We start from the raw sequence: 20980 nt of genomic DNA on the forward strand, positions 1-20980 counted from the left end.
GTAAAACACAAGTAAATAACAATTAATTTATGTAATAATAAATTGCTGTTTTACAAAAAAAAAAAAAAAAACAAAAAAAAAAAAAAAAACTGGGATTATGGCTTACAATTTTGAGTACAAATAAACCTTCAACCCAACTGTTATAATTGTATTAAAAATCATAAATATAAATATTTGAGCTTCTGTATTTCTGTAAACTTCAGTTTTTGAAATGAAGACAATATTTTACTAAAATTTTTCTATGATCAACGAATATGGCGAATTTTTATCGAATGAAAATTGATTCAATATTACGCGTTTTGAAATTTGCGTAAACCAAAGAAATACACAAATTTGATATCTATTTAGATATTCCAATAAAGAAAACCCATTTGAATGAAAAACCCAATGAAATGATTTTGTAAAATTTCATTTCAGGATTGGGCATTGTCTGTATTTTAGTGTCCAAAATCTTGAAAAAATTACTTAACCTGGGATTTCAGTGAACACAATTAAAAATACAAATGATCAGAACGATCAATCATGAAGCATAGACTGGTCTACATGTATTAGGTACCTAATTAAATGAAATTTTAATAAACATAAATTAAAACAAAATATTCAGAATGTAGCAAAAAATATGGCCGAGATATAATGGTCATCAACTTCGGTCGATGTGCACATTTTGTCAATAAATAAAATTTATTTTTAAAAGTAACAAGTGAGGAACGCCATAATGGGTGTGAGTGCAATAATGTTCTACAAAAATCTCTGGCGATGCTAAAATGTAAAACCCCTTTCATAGATTTTGCTAGGATATCCGCAAATTAAACACTTAAATGAATATTTGTGCAAACAATATTTATGATACAGACCTCGAGCAGGACTATGTCTTTAATATAATTTCAAAACGAATATTTTTAATAACTTAGAGTAAATAAAAAACCAGTGAGCTGAACAGTATAGTCGAAATCCCACTCCGACGAAAATCTAACTTTCTGTGATATTTGTATCCTTTATCGCGATATTTGTACCCTCTTGACCAACTAGAGGTCAACAAATATTACTAATATTCAGTACAGCTCTTCTAATTACTTGTCCAGATTCCCTTCACCGTGGCTTGTGTTGTGATGTTCGGCTTTCAATTGTGGCCTATAGATCGACTCGAAAAACCACAAAAACATTAATTTTTCGGTCCACTAAATAACAAAATTATATGATCATCACCGAAAATTATAGGCGTTGTCCTTGACCACAACTGGAATCTCATGGAAAATTTCAAAGCGATCAGTGCTATATTTCCGCCCTCTAGTATGGTAATGGGTTACTAAAATATTTAAGTGTAACTCCTACATCCGAGTACATACGACAACATAATTGGTATCAATTTGAAGGTCAACCACTTCTCTGGCATATACTATCAACTTATCGGGTCGATGTCATCCAGGGTTAAATATATACGCTATAGAATACAAAATTTGTGATTTTTCACACAAAATCGGGGCCTATTTGACGCGCTAAATATTGACCGATTTTTATCAAAACAGACGATCTCTTCTTCATGTAAAAATTCGCGATGTTTGGGCCATAATTGCGTCCTCTGTAGCGACCAAAAAATCGGACAATATTAAATATTAACCGATCTTTACCAAAAACAATAGGGCAAAATTTCGTGAAGATTGATCCATAACTGTGGCCTGTATCATGTTTACAAATTATAATGGACAGACGGACAGACGCACGGACACACATGTCTCTTATTCTCTTCACAGCACCTCCGTTGTGGCATTCTGTATTGTAGAGGATGATAAACGCTATTAAATGTCCATATTTGATCAATGTTTTGACATAGCTCTCATATGAAGGTTCCGTCTCATTTTAAGCATTTTGAAAGCTTTAATCACATGATAGACACTTCTTCCCAGAAAATATTTCATATACGTCCTTGTTTTTATTTCTTTCAAAGCATAAACAACCAATTACCTGATTATTTACATTGGCATAATTCGCATATAATAGTTTTTTAAGAGTTTCACAAACAATTCTAGAAATAATAATACCGTGCGGCACTAAAATCTTGAACCAATCGGGACCGCCAAGATCTGAAAAGTTATGATTATAAGCTAAGGTTTTTGTTTAAACCTGGTTTTAAGTTTTTCAACTTGGCTTGGATTTTTAAATAACATTCACTGTTTCTCACGTGAACTACTCGAAATGTTGATTTTCGCTCTTCAGCAATAATAAGCATTTTGTTTTGAGATAAAATCTGTCAAAAAACATAAATTTTAGAAGCTTTTTTATGATGTTTAGAGTTTAGAAATTGTTATTAATTCGACCAACAATTTATGGCAGGAATAAAATCAAAGGGAAACCAAACAACTCTTCTTAAAACTTCGCTTGAATTGAATGACCTTTTCAGTCACATGGTTATAGTCTCACAAAGTCATCAAAAATTAACAAATTGTATGTTCATAAAAATGGCATCCTATCTATAGAATATACACTTGGTCCATTTTTGACGACTTTATGCAACTACAACATGTGAAAATGTATATTTTAACCTAAATGTAAAAAAATCCTTATTTTGTAAATCATTGTAATTAAAATTTTTCGGTGGAATTTCAAATAATTTGATAAGATTTTTAAATAGGACAAATGGAAAAATCAATTTTCGGCGTGAATTATAATAATAAATGAAAAAAGAATTTTCCCTCGGCACAAAGTTAAAGTCGAATTAGATGGCTGATTTTTATAAAACAACCATTTATTATTGACAAATATGGCATTGTTCACCTGATAGTAATACAGGGAAGTCTATATTTTCGGATATCGCCATGAGCTCCCTTAGTTTTTTTAGGAATATTCTCCCCAGAAGCAATTTTTATTAACACCTTTACAAAAAAAAAAAAAAAAAACGTTTGACTTCCAGCACTTTGTTTATGGAAATTTATAAAGAGACATCGGTTTTTATTGATATTTATTACAATTATTTATTTATTTTATTTTTATTACAATTATTTATTATGAAATATGTTTATATCCGACGCAAACTATACAACGAATTTATAATAAAAATATGGGCAATATTTAAGCACGGGACTTAAGAAAAAAATTCATTGAATGAATTAAGTAGTAACCAAATTCCATATTTCCATACGAATGTACAGTCAACAACACAATAATGAAATAATTTCTCCTTTCCGTCGTTAAATTTGTAAAAAAAAATTTTTGAATGCATTCCAATTATTTTTATTTCCAACAACGGCAATGAAACAAAATTTTCCAAGCCAACAGTTAATATTAACATATAATCATCAGTCTCATTATTTTTTATTTTCGTTCGTCTTTGCCTTCATTTGCTTCATGACAAAATAAATTCAATGATTTTTATATTTTCATTTTGTTTTATTGTTGCTGTCGATTTTTTTCTTCATTTCAAGCGTAAAACGGGTTCATATTTTGTTGCACACTATTATTATTGTTATTATATTCAACACTCAGTACTGTATGTGGTGTCTGTCTGGCACTGCTTACAAATGCTATATTCTCATTGCTGGCAACAACAACACAAATTGTTGTTGTCTCTGTTTTTGTTGTTCTTGTTCGTGGTGTTGATGATGGCAAAGCTAACTGCTGGCTGAGTTTATTGGGGCCACAAAGTCTAACCGTGTGTGCTTTCTGTTACATTTCATCATGGAAGAGTGAAAGAGATAGACTACTATACCCAATAAATGAAACAAGAGAGATAGACATTAACTCACAAAGAGAGCGAGAGAATATGAGGCGGCCGTCAGTTACAAAGTTCACCAGCAGCATGCTGTGTTTGTTGTTGTTTTTTCTTGCTCTCTCGCATTTTTGTTTCGTTTCGTTGGGTTACACAGCAAAACGACTGCTGTTGTTGTTGTTGGGGTGCCATTGTTGTTGGTGATGTTCGATTGACTGTTTACGGCTGTGGTCGTTGAGGCCAAATGGTTCTGCCTGCTGATGGTGGTGGTGGGTATTATCTATTCATGTGTGTGTGAGACTATGTGTTTGTTTAACTATTTGATTGCCACCAAGTGGTTGTTGTTGTTGCTATTGCTCGATTGTGTATAGTTAGCGTCATTGTTGTGTCTCTCTGTCGTGTTGTATCAGCAGTGAAAGGATTAATTGAAAAACTAATTAAGCTATAAAAACAATTAAATTGTTATTATTAAATTATACGTATAGACACAAACACAGACACACACACTCTCACATTTATACACATAATCTGTTGCAGAAACACAACTACATAAACTTGACTTACAAACAGATTAACAGAAAATCAGTTTGGCTTTGGTTTGGCGTTGGCATCGTTTTTATTTATTTATTTCTTTTTTTTTTTTGAGTTTTGAATAATTTTTTTGTTCTGTTATCTCTTTTTGTGATAACACTGGAAGTGTTTCATTCTAATTTGTTCTTTTTTATTAACAGATGAATTTATTTTTAAATGAATTTCTATAATTAAAAATGATGCTCATTTTGATTATGTAGCCTAAATTCAAGATTGTTTTAATTTATTCAAATTTTTGTAGATAATTTTTAATCAAAACGGAATTAAAGTTTAACCTTTTGTGGATGTATGCATAATTTGTCAAAATGCTCGTTTTATAATTGCTATAAAATCTTTAGTAGTGCTGAAAACTTGAAAATATTTATAGTTATGAAAATTATTAATATTCATTTGCTTTCATCAACATCATTGAATATTTTTTTTTTCGTCGACACAAAAGTTTAGCTTAAAAATTTATAAAAACAATGGTATTTGATAAAATGGATGTGGAATTAATTTGTCCGAAAATAAATATTTTGAATATCATGATATTTTTTCGGATAGCGTATGATTGTGATTTGTTTGTGTGGATTATGGGAGAATAATCGATATAATTTTTATTCATAAAATATTACGTACTCTAGAGGCAGTTCAGTATAGGTCCATAATAAATTGACGTATAATTTGGGTACTCACGGTTTTTATGATAAAGTATATCAGCGACAAATTGTTTCTATTGATATAGAAAATGGTAATAAACTAAAAAAAAAATAATTAGAATAGATAATAGTCAATAAATTTTATTGAAATTGAAATAAAAATAATTCTACGTAAAATTTATTAATATATTATAATTAATAATTAATTTTAATGTAAAAGAACGTTGTTCGGTTTCAGTAACTCAGGGTGGAAACCTGAACTACTACTAATTTTAATGTACTTAAAATGAAGGGAGGTCAATGTATGGGGGCTTTAAAAACAAGAGAAGAGTTATTTTTATCACTAACAAAATGTGGCTATATCCTTTCAAATAACAATATGTCAACAAATTTGACCTACGTATATTGAACATTTTCTGAAAACCTATTTTACTACCTCCAAGAAACTGTAATGACAAATTGGACCATCTTTGGTGGGAATATACGGTTAAACACTTCGTACAACAGTTCGGCCCAATTATACGGGGACTATGTCAAACTTAGATTTTTTTATAAATACATTTTTCAACCTCCAAAAACCTGGAATACCATATTACAGCCAAAATACTGAAATGTTGTTCATCCTCGATGAACCTAGAATTCTCAATCGAAGCCAGTTTAGTGTATAAGTAATATCTGTATATGGGAGAGAATACCGAAAATGGTTGTGGTACTGTTATATGATAGCTACACAAAAACGTGGACCTATGAAGTAGTATCAATGTGCTTGCAAAATTTCAAAACTCTACCTAAAATATTGTGATTTCTATAGTTAGACGGAAATAGTTAAATCAACATATAATTTATTTTGATCAAGAATATAAAGTTAAAAGAAACATATTTCAGCAGAGACATAGGATATAGAGTTTTCGTAGAGATTCCGTATTATGTTGCAATCACTTTTTGGTATTTATAAAGTTTCAATCGAATTTTTCAATTGAAGATTTAAAATGGGGCATTTCGAGTTCTTGGATGGTAAAATAACTCAACATAGTCTACTATCGGTCTTGGATATTTAGCATTCTTCAACCGATGTGGCGCCTTCGCAGACATTTTTTTAAAATAACCCATGTTTTAAATTAGCCTCCAAAAACGTCAGGCTAGCGATAAGGTATTTGGAGGGTCATAAATGTACTTTCCATCCTAAGGCTTTATTAGTTGGCCTGGTCGAAAATTTATTTTATTTTGATATACATATCTCGATTTTTGATATTGGATTCTTTGCATAGGATATTTAATGTATTCTCGATCTCTGTTCTTTTCACTATGCAAAGTATATCGTCTACATATTTCGTAACTAATTTTGGTTTATTTGTCAATTTCTCCATTGAAGCGTCCAATAACTCCTCCATTACTATATCTGCAATAATCGGTGACGCTGGAGAGCCCATTGGAAGTCCTTTTCGCTGTTCGTACGTCTAATCGGAATTTTCGGATTCCGATGCTCCAGTGAGGAGTTATCATGCTAGCCATCAAAGTAAAGGATTTTCTTTAATCACAAAAATCAACACCAACACATTTTTGTAATCTTCTTTTTTTAATCTTCAAATATATATGGGCAATATTGCCAATATTTTAAAATAGCTCTTTATAACCTCCAGCATCAAGTGACGGCAAGGGTGACTCTCAAACTTTAAACGCATTTTTCTCGAACAGTGTTTTACGAATGGCAGGCACGATAACTCAAAAACTAATAATCTAATCGGTTCCAAATTTTGGCACGTTTCTCTGTATATAGCTCTGGTATGGACTGTGTATAGCTCTCGTATGAACTAGGATAAAGCCAATCGGTGAAGAACATCATAATTTCTTAACTTAGTTTGTGGCTAATTTCCATAGGTTTTCGAAGGTCCGCCATTTTGTTAATTTTTGTGCGAAGTCAATAATCCTACTTCATACGAGAGCCTCTCTCTCTTTCTAACACCCTTGGAATCATGCCCGCCATAAAAAATAGCGAATTTTCATTAATCACCAAAAACAACAACAATCAAATTTGCAAATTATTTTTCTTCTCTTTTAAATCTTCAATTATATACATATGTGTAAAGTTACAAACCATAACATGCATTGGTATTCATTTGCCAGCCCAATGAAAATTTTGAAAAATTAAAATCGAGAATGGGGAAGGTTCCTTTAATGTAAAAAATCAGTTATGAGGATTGTTGTACTCGCGAATCTAAGTAATTAGATGTATAGTTTGGGAATGTAACATGCACAGTATTATCCACTCAAAGGTAAACATTTTGTGGGATCACATTTCTAAGAAGCCTATTTTTCCGGCAAAATTTCTATATCGAAATGATAAAATTGTGCATCTTTTTGCATTTAAACATAATTTTAAAATATGAAAAGAACAATGAATGTATACCGGAGAACTGAATTTTAATTTGTCGGACATGTTAGACGCGCCGTCATATCTCTGACCTCTCAAAAATGTTGGATCCAAACACAAACCGATTATTGTGTTTATTATTCCAGCTAATCCTTCTAACTCCAAGTAGCAAAGGAAACATTGTTCGATTTTCTTAGATACCTTCTGAAGAATCGTATACATATATAGTTCCATCCGCTAAATCCGATAAGAATATATCACTTTTCCTTTCTTCAACAATAGACTTCTGGATGTATTCTCAAATTTGTTCTATTAATTCGTTCTGCATTCTAGGACTCAGGTATGTTGCATTTTTGGGTGTACTCTCCAAACATTTTCTAAGTTTACGTCTTACGACAGACAGTAATCAGGAGGCTTTACTTCCCTCAAGGCGATGTCTTCCCTCACACAAAATGAAATTGTATCAATAGCCACTTTAACTTTATACTTTTGTTCTTTCAATATATCTGAAGCTTGTCCGTAACATGTTCTATATGTTTCGAAATATCTTTCATTCTCGATATAGAGTCTTGAGTCCTCATCATCGCATCTTTGTGTTATTCCTTTTTCGTGGGCGGTGAAGCATTCAACAAGATCTTTCCAATTTGTAAGAGTGTGCGACAGAAGTAATTTTGGGATTTGTTGGTTGTCCTTTCCGCATCCTGCATCCTGCACTTTTTGCTCAATCTGAATATGCGATACAATAAACCCTGGGCCGGGCTGGGTTTAATTAAAATGGAAAACATCTCAATTTGAACACTTTTGAACTTATAAAAAAGGGTTTTAAAGGCATTCATGCTATAATTTTACTTTTTATTTGCCCTTTTGGAAGACCCCTTCGTAGAAACCCTTATGTAGAAAACCTTATGTATTTCCATAAAATCAATAAAAATTGTAGACATTTGAAAAACTGTCGAATTATGTATTCTATCGTCCTCGTTAGAATTTTAAACTCATTTTCTTTTTAGCTTATAACATGTCGTTGTGTCCTATTTCCAATTACCAATATGTAAATACCGACAAAACTTATTTGAAAATAAAAATTCCTTCCACATGACGTGGCAATACATTTTCCAAAACGACTTCTGCAACAATAATATTTGTAGCAAATTGTCTTCAACGACAACAACAATGACGACGACGACTCAATTAAATAAGATTTTATTGTTACTTTGTTTCACCAAGTTTTATCGATACTAATAATTGTCTTAATCACGTTTTTCCAGGGCACTATTTATGGCTGACATAATTCGCAAATAAGAAATGGTCACTAGTTAGTAGAACATTTAATACGAGTGCTGGCATGTGTGAGTGTATGGTAAACTTATACTGATTATCGCATAAAACAAAGTTAGTTTAGCTTAGCATGCATGCATAGCCACCATAGAGCCCTGCGAAGCATAGAAATAGTTCAGCTAAGAAAACAATTTAATTGGAAATTTATTAGAAATGTAATTTGTAATTTTGTGTAAACTATGAAACTATGGCAACAAAAAGGTTATCGTTTCTATAAAACAATTTTAGTTCTTGGGGCGCATACACTCATACATATATTTTACATGGAATGGAAATGGATTATTTCGAGAAGTTTTTTTTTACAAATGTTATGATTTATTTTATTAAAAAATATTGATTCTTCGGTATGAGAACTTTATCTTCATAGAATATAAATGAAAAAAATAATATATATAAATTAAATTTTTATGCTACATTTGGATGCCTAAATTTATTTCATTATAAAATATAAAAAGATTTTTCGATTTTAAGACCTGGGTATATTGACCCAATTTAGGGTCAATATACTCAAGCATATTGACCCTAAATTAAGTAAAAATTGTTAGCTCCTATCATACGCCGACTTCTGCCTTCTATTCGTTCACAAGAATTTTCAGATTCAAATATTGCCAAAAATCACAATTTATTCTATACATCCCAATGTCCACTTCAACTATACAAATTATTTGAAATATATACATATGCACATGAACGTATTTCTTCCATTGAATATTTTTCTATTTTTATTATTATGTCATATTTTAATTTAAAATCTCAAAATTAAAAAAAATCTCAAATTAAAAATATCACATTCTGCTGTGACAGCAGCTTATATGGTATATGGTTTGAGGCCAGCCAACCTAGAACTCAATGAAATCAGATGACAATGTTTGTTTGTCTGTCTGCCTGCCTGCCTGTGGGTGCTTTATCTCTTGACCATTTTGATCTGTATATAAACAACAATAATAACAAAAATATAATTGTTTATAATTGAATTTGTAGTCGTTGTTTAATTAAAACAAATAAAATATATTAATTGCTCAATGATATTATTATATATGTATATACATATATAAAATTGACACATTCAAATTAAATTGATTTGGAATTTATTGCGAATAGAACATTGACAGTTAGAGAGGGGTAGTTTAAATATTTAAAGGGACTTTTCTAATTCTGGAACCATATTGAAGGTTATTTTTTAATAAATATTTCATATAATTAAAAAGGGGATATATGATTATAGGATTAAATGCAAATATGATAATTGCAGCAGAAAAGTAAACGTCCTGTGGTAGTTTTGTAGGATTTCACATGATCACTGGTTTATTTTATATCTATCAAAATTGATATAAATTATATGTCGAACCAAAAATTAAACTGGAATTCGAAAGGCTTCGTATGTTAATTCTACATTTCTTTTTCCGCACTAATACCTTTAATTAGCGAGATATTGAAAAAGACATACCTTTTTTGGTCTCCATCCAAAGAAGTATGACTACTTTTATAGAGATAAAAACTAGATCGTCCTGTCGATGGTGAACATATAGAACTTGCCCAAGTAAATTTTTCATTTTGTCAAAAACGCAAATGTCAGTAAAAATAGTAGGAGTAAAACCCAAAATCTCTAAATACCGGCAATTCGATTGCTTAAACTTAAAAACATCGTAAATCGGATGTGATATTGAAAAATTAAAAAAAAGTATATTGAAAACTTTGTTTTGGATATTCCAGTAAATATTTGTATGAAATGTGAGTGTCTTACTTTAAACACTCACATCTCATGTACTGCGTGTTCATGTACTGCGTCTTTAGAACAATTATATATCAACATATCGTATTAACATTTATTTGTTATATTGTATTTGACATGAATATCAAAATAATTTGGAAAATACATATGCGAATTATGTAACACCAATGCAGAGGTTGGTAAGAGAATAAAATAAGCAAAGAGTTGAAAGACGGCGTTTGTTAGCAACAGAAAGAGTAGTGAAATAAACGTTGCAAAAGCAACAACCACAAAGTTAGGGGAGAGGCAGATAGCGATACCAAAACAAAACACAGCCGATGGTGGTTAATGGTGGGAGGGATACATTTGTTTTTGTCAACGAAAAAGAGAGAGCGCATATTGTGCTAAAATAGAACAAAGTAGGAAAATAGTTATGACAGTAATGAAATGTTTACATTTTTTTTTTTTTGAAAAAAATAGTGGCTTTCTCGTGATTATACGAATTTTTAATTATATTCAAATTATTCAATTTAACTATGAATGAAATTATGAAAATATTCATTACACTTTTTCTGTGTAACGATATCAAAGACAAATAAAATCCTGTTAAATAGTCAGCTGAAATACTGAATGATAGTTGTGGTGTGTTTCTTGGGTGGGACACATTTTTTTTTTGTCAAAAAAAGGGAGAGAGAGAAAACATGAGCGCAAATAGTGGTAAAGTAGAGTGAAGTAGGAAAATTGTTGTGATATTAAAGAAATCTTTACATTTGTGGGGGGAAATAGTGGATTTCTCATAGTTATAACATTTTTTCCTTGTATTCATGTACAATATGGAAAATATTGACAATGAAGGAAATTTTAAAAATATTCATAAAAATTTGTTTTTCGTGTAACGAAAAGGGGTATATTTTGAAAATATACCCTGTATTGAAATCATACCTTTTTTCTAAAGTTCAAACATATCTGAAATGTATTTTGGCATTTGTGTGGCCTCAAGAGTCTGTAACGTAGGGAAATATTAGTCGTAGATCCACCATTTTTATACCGATCATCATCTCTCAACTAGCTGAGTCGATCTAGACATGTGTGTTAGTCCGTCTGTTGATTATAATTTCTAAAAGAAGGACATGCCACTGTAATGGACCAATTGTCACGATTTTTTTTTCATGTATGCTCGGTTCTGGCAAAAATGACAATTAGAGACATAAATTATGACCCATAAATCTCAAAAGTGTACATAGGAAAGGGGATTGCGCCAAAAAATAATTTCGATATTATTAATAAAGATAGGTCAATATTTAGCAGGTCAAAACGATCAAAACTTTTGTGCGAAATTTTTGGACTTGAGAGTTGTACTAAAATATTTACAGGGGTCTACAAATTCTGATATTGAATTGGATAATATTGAAAGGAAGAATGGCCGGTTAATATTTATGGTATCAAACGGACCAAAATATTTTATCTTGTCTGTTTTTAGCGATCTGCTTACCATGTTTATGATCCAAACACTCCGTACATATATCCTTCACCACACTGTGGTGCAGGGTATTATGGCTTTGTGCATATGTTTGTAACAGAGTTCTTTTTGAGAATACGCATAAAATGACTTTCTGAGTCGATTTATGCATGTCCGTCTGTGCACGTTAAATTGTAAACAAAGTACATGTCGCATTTATAATCCGATTTGGCTGAAACTTGATTCAGCTCATTTATTTGGCCCAAGGTTAAACCCTATATACATTTGGAAAAATCGGATCTGATTTAGATATAACTCCCATATATAGTTTCCCTATATATCTCTCTATTTGCAGCCAATTTGGCATATATTTTCGATCGATTTAATGTAAATAGTTCACCAAAGTCCCTATATATCTTTCGATTTTCACAAAATTTGGCATTGCGTACTGAATTGAGTCCTGAATGTTAAGTTTCGTGATAATTGGTTCAGATTTAGATATAGCTCCCATATGTAATTTCGACCGATTTAATGTAAATGGTGTACCAAAGTCCCTATATATATTTTCGCCCGATTTAATTTTAATTTTTAATTTAGCAGGAAATTTGACATAGCGTACTGAATTGAGTCTAGAATAAAGTTTTCTGAAAATTGTCCGATTTTAAGACCCAAAGTTAAGCCGATTGCCACACAATTTTGACCAACGTACTAAAGTTTGTGTAATATAACATGTGTCAAAATTTATTAGATTGGATTAGATAGCTCAATTTATTTATATTTTCTTCCGATTTTAATTAAATGGTGCACCAAAAACTCAAAGTGAGGCCGATTGACACAAAAATTTGCACAACGTACTTAAGGGAAGCCCCTCATTAACGATTTGAATTTTTCAAGATTTTCAATGGGCTGGTAAATCAATACCAATGCTTGTTAAGGTTTGTAACTTTGTACATATATATTTCAAGATTTAAAAAAGAAGAAAAATAATTTACAAAAATTTTTTCCTTATTTTTGATGGCGGGTATTATAACTCCTCACTGGAACATCGGAATCCGAAAATTCCAACGGTGTTAGAAAGAGTACATGTCTGCTTCTCGTATGAACTAGGATTATTGACTTCGCTCTAAAATTAACAAAATGGTGGACCTTTGAAAAAATATTTTTGGAAAATCGCCGATTTTTTACCAAAAACAAAGTTAAAAAATAAGGAAGATCTTCACCGATTGGCTTTATCCTAGTTCATACGATAGCTATACACTCACAGAGAAACGTGTAAAAATGTGGAATCGATTGGGTTATTAGTTTTTGAGTTATCGTGCCCGCCATTCGCAAAAGAGAAAAACGCGTTTAAAGTTTGAGAAGCCCTGCAGCCGCCACTTGATGCTGACACAATAAATCGGCTATATCTTCAAGAGTTCTTGAGATTTTCATTTGAAAATTTGTAGGGACATTCTTTAATTAGTGTAGATTCGAATTAAATCAAAAAAATTTGACCCCGAGAATGGGGAGATACCCTTAAGATAGCTTAGCCAAACGTGTCTCAAGTTTTCTATTTCGTCCGCTTTTAAGTTGGGCCCAAAATATGTCCATTCGGAACAAAGCGTCCATAAATTAGTCTAACCTAACCTGTGACAAGTTTCCTTGAAATCCGTTCATATTTGGATATAGCTTGCATATCTATTTTCATCCGATTTTAAGTAAATGTTGCACCAAACTCTTCATGTTTTTTTCAGAATAGAATGACGTAATTGCGTGTAGAAGTACAGATGTAGCCCATATATATTTCCGACTGACTTCGTGTTAATTGGGCTCCAAATATTCAACGGGTGCCACATTGATATTTGCTTTAAATCGATTTACATATTTTTGTCCCATTGTAACAAACGAATGGCATGTTTATGGATTAATCTAAGTCGATTCACATTTAGATAAAGGTCACATATTTTAGTTCATCCAATTTTATGTGAATGGCCCTTCTGTTAGGATGCATTTTTTTAATATACCCATAGTGGTGTAGGGTATCATATAGTCGGCCCGTTCGATTTTACTACATTCCTTACTGGTTAAAATTGGAAAACATGCGCACAAAATCGACACGCTTGGAAATCTGTTTTAAGTTCGATTTATGGAATAAATGTTATATCTCGAGCCAATAAAAAATTTTGAACCAACTTTGTCTTGATTCCAAAAATCAATGATTTGATATTGTATAAATAAGAACGGTATTTCTAATTTAACGAAATTTCGATCCATCCATTCGTTTATCTTTAAAATGCCATTCAGCATGTGTTGTTAACAAATTCGTCTATTTCACCTATTAATTTTTCTAGACTAATTTGTCCCCCGTGCATTTCCAAAATATCGTACTACCTTCTAAATAATTTGGTCATCTACCAATTAAAAGTGCTAAAAATCATATATTATTACCAAAAAAATTGGCCACATATTTGAAATTCCTCATTTTTGTTATTTCGGAGGAGGAAATAATTTAACTAAGTTTATGTGATTTATATTCGCCACAAAACATCTTCATTAGCTGTGCCTAATTTATAGAAACGCCCACACATCATCACCACCAAAACGAGAAGAATATAATTAAAATTGCATTGAGAATTAACAAATTTGCTAATAAAGACAAATGATTATAAACAATAAGATGTTAAATTTTATGTGTGGAATAAAACTGGTTTGTGTTTTTTCTAAAATATTTTCAAAATAAAAATGGAAGTGTATAAAAATTAATTTGCCATTTTGAAAAGAATACAATAAAATCTAAAAAATTTTATTTGAAATCTCCCAAAAAAATTTTTTGTTTTTCAATTTTTTTATACACCTTTAGTGGCAGCCTACATACAATACCGTTGGGAACAAATAAGAAAAAAATAAAAAAAAAATTTAAACAAAAACGTGTTAATACTTCCTAGGAGAATTCTGTGATTTGCTTCTCAACGAATTGATATTTTCAAAATGAAATGACCGAACAAAAAAACCAAAATTTTGTGCGTTTCACACGCTGTGGCCTCATTTATCACAACTCATTTAAGTTGCTTTCAGATTGGCAGCGGCTAGCTGTTTGGTCGTGTTTGTGCTTTGGCTGTCGGACAATGATTGTTGTTTTGACTTTGAATCGATTTCAAATTTCCATATTACTATGTATTTTGGAAATTCTCCAAAGCGGCAAAATATTCGACAACAAAAAGCTTGGAAGATTCGATGAGTGGATCAGCCACAAATTTTGTGGGAAGGTGTTGGTGTATAAATAAATAAAAAAATTGTTTGATTTCAATATTCCAATTAGATCGATTTTATTGATAATCAACATCATCATCATTTGAATAAAAGTGTGTTAATTATTTTATTTTTATAAATAGCCAAAGGCTTCACTTTGATTTCTTATCATTCCCTAATATTTATTTGTTTTTGTTCCGACATTCCTCTGTCCACGCTTAAATAAAACCATTTTTTGGTCATGGTTGGTGTGAGCTTATCTATTTTTTCTATTCATTGCCAACGTCAAACAAATCGCCAAAAGCAAAAAACCGAAAGAAAGAATGAAAAAAACTGCTACAAAAATTAATTTGTTTTGTGGTCTCATTAGTGAAATGTGTGTTTTTTTTTCATTTCAATTTTTATTTCATGTCCAAATTCAATTAAGCAGCCATTATTAATTGGCATAATTGTTTGATTTTCTGTTTGTTTTTTTTTTGTTTGTTTAAAATGAATTGCTGCTGCTGTTGTGGCCGAAACACGAACGCGAACCGCAACATAACTCAAACACTGATACATTGTCGGGGTGTTGTTGTATTGTTGTTGTTGCTTCGATTCGTTTGAATGCTAATCAGACGTATGAGACTGGGCCGGCCATAAGTCATCTGGCGTGGCTTTTTGCTTTAAAAATGTCAGTTTGCCCATTAGCTTGGTGTTTTGTTGTAAATTTGCTTTTGTTAAAAAATTAAAATAAAAAAACTCTCAGAAAAGTTTAATCTGTTTTCCATAAATGGTGTTGATTAATTGTCAAGTTTCAATGGTCGGATTGATTAACAACGATGAAATTATTAATTTCGATCGTAAGAAAGACAATACGAATTAATAACATATCAGTTTGGCGATTTGTGTGTAAGATTGTATAAACTAATTTGGGAATATATTGGATATTTTTTGGTATGAGAGGTGTTAAGAAATTAATTATTTTTTTGTGCCGACACTTTATATATATATATATATATATTGGTTACTAAAGAAATCATTCTGAAAAAAATCAGGACATCAATATACATCCTAAGGAGTTTGTAATACAAGTAAAACATAGACCTATGCCTACAATAATTTCCAAGATAATTTTGAAACCCAACCAGAAACCCTGATTGAAAACCGAATGCTAATTCAAGACCCTTTGATAACATTTTATATAAATACCGAACATTATTTTTAGTGGACAAAATTTAAACCGAATTTAAGCCCTATATTACAGCCGATTTCTCAAAATATCCTTAATAGACAAGAACCCGACACATCAATTTTCGGCGATACATATAGGTGGAAAGCTCTTTATAACTTTTGATAAGCAGATTTGCTTCCCAATTAGGATCCAAATTTCAATCTAAGGCACTATCGAGTTCATGGTCTGGGGAATGGATAAGAAATAAAAAATTTTTATGGGGATGAAAGCTCTTGGCGAATCTATTAAGAAGTACTCTTGGGCAATCTCTTTCAGGTTATTGATCGAACGAACTTGATCATTTTTTAAAAGTGAACTAGGTCGTTCACCTCGTTCAGTTGCTTATATCGTTCAAATGATTACTCAGTTCAATTGGCATGTCAGCGTATTCCAATTAAGTTCTGGCAGTTCAACCAACCGAAAAACGACAATAATAACCAATGAGTATGGTCGGACGGGGCCGATCTTATGATACCCTACACAACTTCCAAGAAAATCGAACTTTTTGTGGTTCTATATTCTGAGCTTGGGCAATATTTCGCGATATTTGCACCCTCTTGACCGACTAGTGGTCAAAAAATATTTCAGTACACCGCTTTTAATTACTTGTCTAGATTCCCTTCACCGTGGGTTGTATTGTGATATCCGGCTTTCAATTGTGGTCTATAGATCGACTCGAAAAAAAACACACTAATAAATAGTTGTTTTTTATAAAAAGAACAAACTGGTATTCAGCCTGAACTGGTATCCAAATGGTATCCCAAATAAACCGCCAACACTACTGAAACACAAAAAATAAGTTATCGGCCCACTTCATCCCAGTATTATTATCGGATCAACTCCCAAAATTATAGGCGTTGTCCTTGACCATACCTGGATACTCATGGAAAATGTCAAAGCGATCAGCGCTATATTTGCGCCCTCAGTGTGATAATGGGTTACCAAATAATATATTTATACATAAGTACCCGTAAAAGTGTATCTCCCGAATCCGAGTACATACGAAAATATAATTGGTATCACTGTAAAGGTCAACCATCCCTCTTGAATATGCTATCAACTTCTCAGGTCTATGTAATTCAGGAGTATATATATACACCGTAGAATACAAATTTTGTAATTTTTCACAGAAAAGTCAGGGTCCATTTGACCCGCTAAATATTGACCAATCTTTATTGAAACAGGCATGATTATTCCACGGCCCGATCCCCTTCTCCATGTACAAATTCGAGATGTTTGGGCCATAATTGCGGCTCTGGAGCGACAAGAAAAACCGAAAAAAAATGTTTTTGCTCCATTTTATCCCCTAAATATTAACCGATCTTTACTAAAAAACTATTGGGGTCTTCTTTGGTCAAAACCCATCCTACATGCAAATTTTCCTGAAGATTGGTTTATAACTGTGACCTGAATCATGTTTACAAATTATAATGGACAGACGGACGGACACACGTCTCTAGATCGACTCAGCTAGTCGAGATATGACGATCGGTATACTTAAAGTGGGTCTAGGACCAATATTTCGCGGTGTTACAAACTCTTGGGGCTGCACAAAGATACCCTGGCAACATAGTTATGTAGGCACAAAAAAAAAAACTAGTAAGGAAAGTAGTAAAGTCGGACTGGGCCGACTATATGGTTCCCTTAACCACTAACAATTTCATGTCAATGTTCCCTCGAAGGAACACACAGTTTGGTACGCCATTTACCTATAATCGGACGAAAATATATGTGGGAGCTATATCTAAATCTCAACCGATTTTTACGAAACTTAACACAAATAATTCTAGACTGAATTCTGTGTCCTGTGCCAAATTTCGTGCAAATCGAATGATATATAGGAACTTTGGTGCACCATTTCTATTAAATCGGAAGAAAATATAAGTGTGAATGGGTTTAGATATAGCGTTCTCCGCTTCTCTGCTTACTTGGTGGCTGTTGTTTTTGCAAACGTTTATTATAAAGTTTCTGTTTGTAAAAACCGCTGACTTTCCACAAACTCCATTGTGATTAGATTTGCATTCCATTTTTTTTTTATTATTTCAGACGCTCTTACCGACCGCTGCATTGGTGTTACAAAATTCGCATATGTATTTTCCAAATTATTTCGATATAATTACCAAATACAATATATGAAAGAAGTGCTCATATGAACAATAAGCTCAATCGAATTTTAGCATTGTATATGTGGTTGTTCTAATGACTTTGAACATGGAGAACATAGAAATGCAAGTAAGAGGAAACGAGGGAAGACAAAAAGGAGAAGTTTAAAACATAAAATAAAAATAGAAAAATAATAACGACAACGAATTTTTGTGCCATAAAAACACGCCACCACCACCAATGTTGTGTTCTTTGTCTCTCTCTCTCTCTCTCTCTCTCTCTCTCTTACAAGAAATCTGTATTTAAAGTTTTATGAATTGCATTCATAAAATGCAGAAATCCCGACATTGGCAACATTTTCTGAAAACTATTCATTTATTCACCATATACTATGGTGAAAAAAATCTTACTTATTCCCCGAAAATTTTTCAAATAGGTCCTTGGTATTTTTTTTTTGCATTACATGTAGTTGGCGGTTAAATAATTTAATGGCAAAAAATTTGGTATATAACTGTACTGCACATTCTGCCAATTTTGAAGAATTTAACGGCATTTTCCAATCGTAGTGGCTGTTATTAGAAATTAGGTGAATAAAAAACTTCTTCCCCAAAAAAGTTTCAAAATAAGGCCTTGGACTTTCATAGCTTCTATATAAAGGTGCCGCCTGGCCGAACGGTTCTGTGTGTCTCCAGGGATCGGTCATACCATCATTGATTGCGAGGTCGAAAATTGTGCCCCTAAATTCAACGTTAGATGGGTTAAGCTATCACCTACCGAGTACATGCAAACGGTTACAAGATGAGAAATGGCTGTGAAGAACCATATATGGCCGTTTTAGGAAACATTTTAAAAAATAATGAAAAGCTGGTTTTGTACTCACGAAATAGACAAATTTCGAACACGTGACTACATATGCCGATCAATGTGGAGACTATATCTATACCAGTCAAGCATGGAAAGAGAGACCACGTATTGTGGTTCTTTTTACTGCATTTTAAAATGTTGAAACCTTCAGTTGTATTCCGGATGCATTCGAAGTTTTTCGCCGTAAAACAACAATTGTATAAGACAACAATTGAAAAAAGTCCTGGCGGTTTTACCAACAAATTTCATCACATGTACTATAAATTCTGTGCAAAACCGCATTCACCGATATTACCAGTTTCAGTTATTTCAAAAAATTTAACAGACATACAAAAAATATTACCCTCTATTGCAAATCACCTTTCTAACAATGCGTTATAAAATAATAATCAACAATAAATAATCGGGTTATTATTATAATCGCCATTGAGCGGCAAAAAACAGCAAACATTTTTTTGAGACATCCTTCCTCACAAACAAGAAATCAATCATTGGACCAGACTGAAACACCATCGTCACCCGTTGAAGTTCATCATACTCGTTGTTGTCGTCCCTCAAAATAAAAAAAATCATTTGAGGACTACACTTTTGTCGTCGCTCTCAGAGCTTATCAATGAATTGAGATCTGGGATTTTTTTTTAACTAACAACGTCCCCTGAACCCTTCGAAACCACATTACCACCCGTCAGAAAAGCACACAAGACGAACGTAAACGGAAATTATGTTTTTCTGACATTGTTTGGTGTTACGTTGTTTCGTTTTTTTGCTTGCAGACGGAAGAAGTAGTTTTACCTTTTTGGAAGGAATTTTTGATTGGAAAAGGACGGGGGAGAAGAAAGAAAGGAGTTCCAAAAAGGAGGAAGGTGGATAAAGGAGTTTTACAAAAAGAAAAAGAAAAAAGAAATAAATAACTAAATGAAATAATGATAGGCAAAAATAGTAAATTCTATTCTTTATTTTAGAAGGACTAAATACGTGGGTTTTTGTAAAAATGTTTTTAGAAGGAACATAACCCCCTTTTTTATAAAGGCTAACGGAACATCAAATATTTTTTTACAGGAATTATCAAGGGACTTACTGTGGTGATTTTTTAAAAATATTTTTAGAATGACTATCAAAAATAACGTTTTTTCTAATGTTAGATTAAATGGTTACAACAAATGGACCCGATGCTTTCTGGAGTCTTTAAAAACCCACCAACACTACCACCGAGGTCTTTAGTGTGATTTGTTTAAATATTATATAGGACGACCATCAAGACCATAAGTGTAGATTATTCTTTAAATATTTTTAGAGCGAAAATATTGTGATGCTCGATGCTCTAAGCGTAGATTTTTTTAAATATTTTTAGGAGGACCATCGATGCCCTAAGCGTAGATTATTTTAAATATTTTTAGGAGGACCATCGATGCCCTAAGCGTAGTTTTTTTTTTTAATATTTTTAGGAGGACCATCGATGTTCTAAGGTAGATTTTTTTAAATATTCTTTAGGAGGACCATCGATGCCCTAAGGTAGATTTTTTTAAAATATTTTTTAGGAGGACCATCGATATCCTAAGCGTGGATTTAATCAAATATTTGTTAGGAGAACCATCGATGCTATAAGCGTGGACTTTTTAAAATATTTTTTAGGAGGACCATCGATGCCCTAAGCGTAGATTTTTTTTTTATATTTTTATGAGGACCATCGATGCCCTAAGCGTAGTTTTTTTTTATATTTTTAGGAGGACCATCAATGCCCTAAGCGTAGTTCTTTTAATATTTCTA

Source organism: Musca vetustissima, unplaced genomic scaffold (genome assembly GCF_032173495.1).
Source record: "Musca vetustissima isolate MV318-11 ecotype Yass unplaced genomic scaffold, APGP_CSIRO_Mvet_v1 utg25567, whole genome shotgun sequence".
Taxonomy (NCBI): Eukaryota; Metazoa; Arthropoda; class Insecta; order Diptera; family Muscidae; genus Musca; species Musca vetustissima.